Below are 11,339 nucleotides of genomic sequence, written 5' to 3' on the forward strand. Positions count from 1 at the left end.
TGCACAACTGACTACCAAATAATTATCTAACTCAAAGTGACCCTGATACATATACACGCACTCACACACACATATTTATGCACATCTGTGAATATATATGTGTGTGTGTAAGTATAAATTCTCCAATTTTATTCCTTTTTCTCTCACTTGCCCAAAATAGCCATATTCCTGAAGTTAATATATACATTTATCAGTTTAAAATATTTGTCTGTTTTTCTGAATTATGAGTCCTTTGAGGGCTGAGATTGTACCTAGCCAGGTCTTTGGTGTACTCCAGCAATTAACACAATAAATGCGTACCTAGATACTTCATATATAAATTTTGTCTGGTTAAAATTTTTTGAAATACATGGATATTTTTCAGTATTTAATTTTAATTTATTTACTGGCATTTTTGCTCCATCTCTTTGTATTATTTTATTCATACACTAAAAAAACTGTATTATGCATTACCTTTCACAATCTACTTAAAGTTAACATTGTGTCACTTCACAGTGTAGAAGACTTGCAACCACATAGCTTCATTTGATCATCTCATGGTAATTTATATTTAGTTCATCAGATACGGTATATCTCCATACATCAACGCCTCCATCAACATTTGCTTTAAACTGTCATGCATACATTAAATAACTTAAGAAATATAATTTATGTTTATACAGATATTTATCATCCTGTTTCTCATTATTCTTGAAGACACAGTTTCCCTTTGGTATTATTTCTCTTCAATAACTTACATTATTTTTTATGGATCATATATTCTGGAAAACAGTTCTCCCAGTTTTCCTCCATTTGTGAATCTTTTTATTTCATTTACATTCACAGGTACTTCCCTTCTCCAATGTTTGATTCCTGTTCAAAATAGTGAAATGGAAACTTCCCGGAGGTTTTTTTTATAGCCCACTAATTACTTGTTTAAAGCTGTCTGTTTATTCTGGGATATAAGATCACTGAGAGTAGGGTAGATTCTGCTTTACTTCCATGTCTCTATTGCCTAGCACAGTGCCTGAAAATTATGTAAAACTCAAAAAATAATATGCTGAACATGTGAATGAATGAGACTTAGAAAAATAGAAATGTCTAACTCCAAGGCCTGGAATATTTCCACTAAGCTACTTTGTGTTTATTTAAGATTTTACCAAAAACCTGTGTTATTTTCTAGGATATAAAACACACGAACACAAAGGGATTTCCCCAAATGGTTCTTCTACAGTATTTCTGCTTGATAAACTTCTCAATTCACCCTTTCTCCCCTCATCTTCACCTGATAGCCTTACTATCACCTTTACTGAGTCACAGCCATCAATCATGCATTTTCACCTTTTCTTTTCCTTCTGTAATTTTTGCTACAAAATTCTGACTGCCAAAGAATCACCTTTCCACCTTTTATCATACTGAATTGTACAAAAATTCTTAAATAGAAGAGGGGGGTCAGCATTCCTTAGATACCTATTTGTTGTCGAATGCTTCACTCAGTATTATCTTATTTCTCACAATCCTATAGAATGAGCATATTTATATTGGTTTTACAGATGGTGAAATTGAGGCCAAAAGGCTTTAGTGTCAGAGCTCTGCTAAGTATCAGTTATGATTTGAAGCCACAGATGCCTGCCTTCTATGCTTGCTCCAGTGCATCATTCTGTGTGGTTGCTGTTAGGTGTGCCTAAGAAGATTTACTATATATTTACTATGAATATTAAATAAAGTTAGACCAATTGAGAAATTGGGGACTCCAGTCCAAATAAACGGATTAAAATGTAAGCGATAGCCCAAGGAACCCTTGGACAAAAAGAATTATGGGAACTGAGACCGAGATGAAATCTACAGGGAAGTCACAGGAAACGGTCACTTTTTTTGGTGCTCTTCTTTCTACACTTTTACATCTGTTTGGAATCTTGTTTCATCTGGTTGGTGTTTTTTCTCTTTCTTCTCTTATTCTGGCTCTTTTCTATTTTATGATGATGGACTTTAGTCTCTCTACTTAAGAAAAACTTTCTGGCTAGTGATATATTCTTAGCTTGTATCTACTATCACATTATTATTTCATCATCAGACATTTTGGAGGGCAAATTATTTGAAAGTGTGCCTCAAACATTCAAATTTCAAGTTCAAACTATTTTCCTTTTTCTGAGACTTCTTTTTTTTCTCCTGAGATTGTAAGTCTCTTATGAAATTCATCCAGAGCCTGACAATTACAATCTCTAAATCAAATGATCTTCTCCATTCCATTCAACAATTCAATAAGACATTATGTTAACTCTAATATTTTTATTTGAAAAGATTTATTTCCTGGGCTGATCTGTCATAAACTTTCCTGGATGTTATATCTCTCACATTTTTACTTTACTGGCTCCTTTGTAGGTACTTCTTTTTCCTCCCACCCTTGTAAGGTGGCCATTTTCTACTCCCCTGTGCTGAGTGTTTTCCTATAATTTCCTCTCTTTGGCTATACACAGATCCCTTCTACTTCTATGCTTCCCATTGTTTCTGCACTCTAAATGATCCTGAGATGAATCCATAATTCTGATCAATGAAGCAATACATAATGAACCCTAACTGACTGTCTGCTCACTCCAGAATTCACAAATCTGAACCTGACTCTAAGTCTCAATCTCTTGTTTCCCATTTGCAATCAACATTGTCTTACATGCCTTTGGAAGAGTTCAAATAAAAGATAACTTAAACAAGACTTATCTTCCTTTCCCCTAAACCTTTTTTTTTTTTTTTAACATATCTATTTTCTTGACAGTAAAATGGTAATTTTATCCATCAAGGCTTGAAATTTCTCATTTATCTTTGGTTTATTTTACTCTCTTGACATTTCTAGCTTCACTTTAGAGACATTCTTAGTTACATTATTCCTGAGATGTCACATCTCCTACTGCAGATGCAGTGGGGTAGAGCTCTTTAGAGGCAGAGGTTGGAGATTGACTATCTGGTTTCAGATGCTATTTGGACTACTTTTTAGATGTGTAGTCACTTAAACAATTGAAATAATAAAGTTTCATAGGCTGGTTGAAAATCAAATAATTTATATGAAGTACTTGGAAGGACATAATAAATATTAACTTCCATTATTGGTTAGGTAATTTTTATTAGTTTCACATTAGTTTTCACATGGACAGAGGTTTTTCCATTGTCCTCCTAAATGAGATTCTGGCATACAGTCTTTTACCTACACCAATTTATTTCATATGTTTATAGAAAGAAATAATTACTTTCAACTCCTGGAATTCTTTTACATGTGCTTGGAGTCTTCCTTCACTTCTTATCTTACTCTTGCTCAGTGTAGGTGGAATGACATCACATTGGTAAATGAGCAGATAGATCTATTTTGCTGGACTCAGATCAACCTCTTTTCTTTCGGAACAAATTGACAGCTAGGCTACCTACATCAAGTGTTCTGGAACTGGCTGGGTATATGGTGCTACTTCTGAAGTTCAATTAGCAGCCCATTTGGTTCTTACATTGAGCTCTAATGTAGTGCTATTAGTAATAATGATCATATTCCAATCAGTATCTACCATTCCATTATTTTGTTTCTCAAAAGTTGAAAAAATAAGTTTCCTCTTCTGATGTCACTTAGAGAAACTCACATATAGCAGTAGCATTTTCACTACCAAATGACCATGAGCGCTACCAAAGCCCGTTCTCATCTTGCCATTCAAAAGAAAAATAAAAGCTTTGTTTAGTCATTCACTTAACAAATATGAGCTCAAGAGGAGGACTGAGTGGCTGGTGAGGTGACAGCAACTAAATAATGTTCTGGTGCATGCTGGAAGAGGGATGATGTATAAGCACTTGGCCAGCCTAATGCTCATTCTCACAGATCCTTCAACCTAGGGCTGACAACCTTATAGAGTCTGTATAATGCTGAACTTTGTCACATGAGACAAATCAGATAGATGTAGAGCCTTTCTTTTGTACTTCTTGCATTTAGGTTGTAAAGCTCCCGTCAAATTTATTACATACTTCCCTGTATTATAATTTTATGAATTTTCAATGTAGCTATACAACAAGAGAGGCTTCTTGATGAGCAGTACTATATTTCAAATAGCTATACTAAGAACTATTACACCAAGAGGAATGCCAATAAATATTTGATGAATAAACTAATGTATAGCAGTAGAAACAGCATTATCCTTTTAATCAAACAGGCATGAGCTTAATATCGACTTTATCCCTCACTAAGCAATTTTCTTTCTCATATATAAAATTGGAATAATAATACAGAACTGACATGAGAATTACACAAAATACGTGAACACACAAATCACAGTACCTGGTGGATAATAGTCATTTCATGTTAATATGTTTACATATTGCCTACATACTGGATGAATACATATAATTTGTGAGACTATTCTCTGTCATGCAAAGCACAGAAGTCTGCTGATTTTCATTACCACTTCTAAATTGCCCAGAGTTAAAACTTGGGGGACCTACTTTGATATTGACATTATATATTCTCTCTAGTGTCTACTTTGTACCAGTTAATATCTGGTGATACATGAATTGCACACTTGGAACTATTGGTTTATCAAATAATTCAGGATGGCTGACAAGTGCCCAAATGACTATGTAATGAAGACTACATTAGAAGATAGGTCGCTGTGTAGCAATGATGACCTTTAGCGAGGCAGTGGGGGATGCTCTGTGTGTTCTCAAGTCTCACTAACAAGATGACATTATTTAGATTTTTGTTTCAGTTGCTTAGTTACCAGTGTCTGTACTTCTTTTTCTGTTTCTTCTAAGAGTTTTTTTTTTTTTAAAGGAAATAGCAACAGTTTTATATTTTTCTTACAAATAGCACTCACACATATAACCTGAAAGAAGAAATCTCTCTTCTTAGGGAAGAAAAGGGAGATTGTAGGTGATTGGAATGGGTAGTAATGTCTAGATAGATTTCTGGGTAAGGAAAAGCTAACAGTGACAGACTATGTTGGAAGAGAGATGAGGCAACCTTAAAATGGACATTAACTAGCAAGAGAACATGACTGGAAATATCCTAACGTCACTACAGACAAAGCTAGGGTCATTTTATTACAATACAAGATGCAAATTTCTATCTGAGGCACTTTATTTTGACACTCACTATTTATTTTGATGTTTGTTAAGTTTAATTATTTTCCTTATTGACTTGCCTAGAAAATGGGTAAGGAGATTTCTAACTTCTAAGAATCCGTTTAAGCCATGCTGTATCCATAGACATTATAAATAACTCAGTTAAGGCCGGGTGCCATGGTTCCCACCTGTAATCTCAGTAGTTTGGGAGGCCAGGGAGTCCTGACTTTAGGTCAGGAGATTGAGACCGGCCTGGCCAACATGGTGAAACCCTGTCTCTAATAAAAATACAAAAATTGACTGGGCATGGTGGCATGTGCCCATAATCTCAGCTACTCAGATTGCTGAGGCAGAAGAATCACTTGAAACTGGAAGGCAGAGGTTGCAGTGAGCCAAGATCGCACCACTGTACTTCAGCCTGAGTGACAGGTGAGACTCTGTAAAAAAAAAAAATAAAATAATAATTTTAATTTTTAAAAGTTATTAAAATTTTAATAACTTTAGTTTTTACTCTAAATCTAAGATTGAAATTAAAAGAAATGATATATCTTCCTGATTTTATTATTGAAAACTATCATTGCATACATTCATATTACTGTGCAACCATCACCACTGTCCATTCCTGAACTGTTTTCTGAAAATTTGTACCTCTTAACCAATAAATTCCCATTCCATTTCTCCCCAAGTTCTTGAAAATCACCATTTCAGTTTTTCTTCCTGTAATTTTGACTATTCTAATTATCTCATATAAATAAAATAATATAATATCTATCAGTTTGTGATAGGTTTATTTCACTTTTCATGATTTCCTCAAGTTTCACCTATGTTGGAACATTTGGCAGAATTTTCTTCCTTTTTAAGGATGAATAATCCTACATTTTTGTGTATTTTTACATTTAGCTTGTCTATTCATCTATGGATGGAAACATTAGTTGCTTCCACACTTTAGCAATTCAGAATAATGTTGCTCTTAACATAGGTATATGAATATCTCTTCAAGATCCTTCTTTCAGTTCTTTTGAATATACTTAGATATTGTAATTCTACTTTTATTTTCTTGAGGAACCATCATACTTTACAGAGTGACTGTACCATTTACATTATCACCAACATTACATAAGAGTTTCAATTTCTACACATACTTGCCAACACCTGTTATTATTATTTAAATATATTAGTTATCATAATGTAGTGCTATATTGGCATGTGAGGTAGTATCTCACTTTGGTTTTGATTTACATTTCCCTAATGATTAGTAATGTTAAGCATCTTTTCATACAGTATTATTAGTCATTTGCACATCTTTGTGGAGAAAAGTCTATCCAAGTTCTTGGCCTATTTTTGAATCAAGTTATTTGATAGTTTTTTGTTTTGTTATTATTGAGTTTTACAAGTTCTCTATATATTGTGGATATTAATCCATTTTCATATATGATTTGAAAATATTTTCTTCCATTCTGTAGGTTGTTTGTTTACTCTGTTTACAGCAGTTTTGAGTCACAGTTCTTTTGTTTTGCTTATTTTTGTTTGTTTTTTTAAATTATACTTTAAGTTCTGGGGCACATGTGTAGATTGTGCAGGACTGTTACACAGGTATACGCATGCATGCCATGGTGGTTTGCTGCATCCATCCCCATCACCTACATTAGGTATTTCTCCTAGTGTTGACTCACAATTTCTAAAAATTGATGAAGTTTAATTTGGGTATTTTTGTTTTTGTTGTGTCTTTGGTGTTATATCAAAGAAAGCATTGCCACATCCAGTGCTGTGAAGTTTTTGCCCTATGTTTTCTTTTAAAGTAGCATAGTTTTACAGTTAGGTATTTGATCCATGTTAAGTTTGTATATGGTGTTAGGTAAGGGTTTGACTTCATCATTTTGCATGTGCATATTCAGTTTTCTCAGTACCATTTGCTGAAATAAGATTTCTTTCTGCATTGTATGGTCTTGACACCCCTGTTGAAAATAATTATTATACATGTGAAAGTTTCTAGTATATCTATTTCATTTTATTGGTCTGTATATCTGTCTTTATGTGAATATCAAATCGTTAGGATTACTGAAGATCTGTAGGACACTTTGATATCAGGAATTGTGAGTCTTAAAGCTTTGCTTTTCTTTTTCAAGACTGTTTTTACTACTTTGGGTCCTTTGAGATTCCATATGAATTTTTGGATGGGTTTTCCTATTTCTGAAACAAAGGTATCATGGGAAGTTTAATAGTGATTGTATTGAATCTTTAGATTGCTCTGTGTAGTATTGACTTCTTTACATTGAGTCTTTAAATTAGTAAACAAAGGATATTTTTCAATTTATGTCTTTTAAAAATTTCTTTCAGCAATATTTTGTACTTTTCATTGTACAAGTCTTTCACTCCCTTAATTCCTCAGTATTTTATTCGATTTGATGCTGTCATAACAGAATTGCTTTTTAAATTTCATTTTCAAATTATTCATTGTTTATGTATAAATTGTAACATATTTGTGTTTTTTATCCTATTTTTCTAAATTAGCATATCAATTTTAATATATATTTCTATAGAATCTTTAGTTTTCTACACACAATATCATATCCTTTATTAATAGACATGATTATACCTTTTTCCCCTGATATGGATTTGTAAAATTTCTTTTTCTTGTCTAAATGATCAGGCTAAAACTTCCAGTACTATGTTGAATGACAGTGGTGAAAGTTGGCAACCTTGCCTTTTACCTGATTTTAAAAGATAAGCTTTAGCTGTTTATAATTAAATATGATGCTCATTTATTTTTTATGTTAATAGAGGTTTTCTTATGTTGAGTTAGTTTCTTTTTTTCTTTTCTTTTTTTTTTTTTTTTGGAGATGGAGTCTTGCTTTGTCACCCAAGCTGAAGTGCAGTGACGTGACCTCAGATGACTGCAACCTTTGCCTCCGGGGTTTAAGTGATTCTCCTGCCTCAGCCTCCCAAGTAGCTGAGACTACAGGTGTATTACACCACACCTGGCTAATTTTGTGTATTTTAGTAGAGACAGGGTGTCATCATGTTGCCCAGGCAGGTCTCGAACTCCTGAGCTCAGGCAATCCACCCACCTCAGCCTCCCAAAGTGCTAGGTTTACAGGCTTGAGCCACTGCTCCTGGCCGAATTAGTATCTTTCTATTCCTAGTTTGTCAATTGCTTTTTATCATAAAAAAGTGTTGATATTTTATCACTTTTTTTCGTTTCTGCATCTTTTGAGATAACCATGTGTTTTTTCCCCTTTACTCTGTTAATCTGGTATATTAGATGCATAGATTTTTTTCTGTGTTGAACAATACTTGCGTTCCAGGAATAAATCTCACTTGTTCTTGCTGACGTTTTAATATGCCTCTGAATTAAGCCTCCTAGTATTTTGTTGAGAATTTTTGCATTAACATTCATCAGAGAAATTGGTCTGTAATTTTCTCATGGTGTTCTGTTCTAGCTTTGGTGTTGAGGTAATGCTGGCCTCACTGAATGAGTTAGAAAATACTTTCTCTTCAATTTATTGACAGAGTTTGAGGAAAAAAAATGGTGTTAGGTTTTTGTTTTCACATGTTTGTTTTTTCTTTTAATGTTTAGTAGAATTCACCAGTGTAGCCATAAGATCCAGGACTTGACTTTACTGGGAGATTTTGATTAAAATTTCAACCTCCTTGCTAGCGATAGGTTCTATTCAAATGATCTTATTTTTGTGTTTAGTCTTGGTAGGTTTTGTAGGTTATCCAATTTGTTGTCACAAATTCATAGTAGTTAAAAAATATAATATTTATGGTGCTTTTCATTTTATGCTCTTCCCAGAGGCCTCTACAAGTTTTAAGATTTCAAAATCAATATTTAAATGGAGAAGGGGACCATCAGGAGGAAAAGAATAGAGCACAAGAAATGAGGTAGAAGATAAAAATAAAATGTAAAGTAGAGAAGATATAAGCAGTGATTAGGAGCTTACTCTAGAGAAGGACTTTGTGTGTTTAAAATCTGGCTACCTGTTAGCTTTTTGACACTGAACCAGTAGATTTTATCTCTGATTTCAATTCATTTTGTTTGTGAAATAGAATAATAATGATATTTATCTCACATGATTGTTAAGTAGATTAAATATACCCATACTTAAAAGTAATCAGAATTGTAAGTGGGACATTGCCTACCTCAATAAATATTAGCAACTAGTAGTTATTCTAGGAGAATCTACATTAACTGAAGAATGCTTAATAAAGAATAAGGCACTTACCCAGTATAGAACATAGATTAACATTTCAGAAAAGAAGACTGCACAAAATTCCAGAAGACATGCCCTACAAAAATGCTCTCACAACATGAGAAATGAATAGAACAAAGCAGCCCTGCTCAAGAGCTGTAGCTGAGAAGGAAACAGAAAGAGAACTTTAACACGAAAGGAAAGGAATCCTAAGAACCAGAAAATCACAGCTTTACATCTGACTATACTCCAGAACAGCTTTCTTACCTTGGTCATCACATCACTTAACCACTGTGAATATTGCCCTGCCATCTATAAAATTTAGGACATGGGCAACATTATCTCAAATATTTCACTATTGTTAGTATTCTCTGAGAAACACATGCCTCTTTTGTGACACATCCTTTTAGTAAAGTAAATTTAAATCTAATTCTTTATTATTTAATGCAGATTAATTGTCCATTTATTTTTGTTCCAGACACAGTTTGATGTGCTTAGAACTTGCCAGTGAAAAAGGCAGACAAAATTTCTGATATCATAGAACTTGCACTCTGGGAGAAGTTTTAATTGTCTTCATCAGTTTCTCTACCCCTCCCCAATATTTTATAATTTTGGTGTGTAGCTTAGTTAGTGGCTTCCTTTGTTGTATCATGTTTAATTTTAGCCTTTGCTTTAAGCCCTCTGAGTGAAAGTGAAACTGAGAATGATGTAGTTTCACATATGTGACCTTCACCATTAATAGTTAAGATCAAAATAAAGAGAAGAACTGTATAATCCTAGTTGCAGCAGAGACTTCTGTTGTCAATCAATAAACGTTTCTCTTCTGTAATAAAGAAAGTACCAAGCTGTAGCTGGGTACATGGCTCCAAGGTTATTAGAAAATATATTTCTACATTTTTTGTCTTTAATGTTGCCTTGTGAGTAAGTTCAGGGCAAAGGAGATGAAACAAATGATATGTACCACTTCTGGGTCATGATCTTAAAACGAAGAGACATGAATTACCCTTGCTCGCTACTTCTTATTGGTTAGATATGACATAAGAGAAATCTGCCTCTTAGATTATAAAGAGAAAAGCCACCTGCTGAAGACAGCACAGCTGCCCTCACAAGTTCAATACTTGAATAAATTTTATATACTACCTACATCACCATATTTTGGGGTCTTTGTTATAGCAGCTTTATGTCGTGGACCGTCCGGACGGGTAGGCACGTCTGCCCGGGGGTCTCTCGACCTGCAAGAGGGTCCCAATACCTGGAAGAGGGAGTGCGCCTGAGAAAATAATAAAGACAGAGAGAGAGAAAGCGAGGCGTCTGGAGGGCTGATAGGCTGTGCCTAAACAGCAAATTTTATTTTTCAAATGCCAGGAATAAATACACTTTCTTGGCTTTGATCTACGTCATAGTAAGAGGAATGTAAATGTATGCCTCACATGGCCTATACAATAGAGAAGTCAGATATGCGATCAATGGTTGTAAAAAGTAACAAAATTTTCTATAATCACAAAGCTTGTTTATATCTAAACATCATCCAGGAGACTTGTTTATATCTCAACATTGTCCAGGAGACTTGTTTATATCAAAACATTGTCCAGGAGACTTGTTTATATCAAAACATTATTCAGGAATCTCTAAGTCAGGAATCCAAGCCATCCCTTATGGTGGCATTTTTCTTTGCAGATATCAACAGTTAAACCATTATCTATGGTACAAGGCAGTTAGGTAAGTAAAGGTTAAAACTTAAAGTCATAGAAAGGTCATAGCAGGAACCGGTTGCTGGTAGGGGGTTACTCGGTCTAGCAGCAACGCATAATTTTAGGCCCAAACGACATTGTGGCTGATATTAGAAACTGATCATTCATCTTTCAGTTCCTATATTCCGGATAGCTCGACTGCCTCCAGTAGGAAACTGTGTTTGGGATCAAACTCACCGTATAGTGAGACTCACGCCTTTTAGGGGTCTCACACGGGAGTGTTCCCCACAGCTTTATTTGTACCCTCCATAACACACTATTAAAACTTACCATGGTGAAAAACAAAACAAAACAAAAAACCAAAATAATAGTCTTGAAAACTTAAGCCACT

This window comes from Saimiri boliviensis, chromosome 9, assembly GCF_048565385.1.
Source record: "Saimiri boliviensis isolate mSaiBol1 chromosome 9, mSaiBol1.pri, whole genome shotgun sequence".
In the NCBI taxonomy this organism is placed as follows: Eukaryota; Metazoa; Chordata; class Mammalia; order Primates; family Cebidae; genus Saimiri; species Saimiri boliviensis.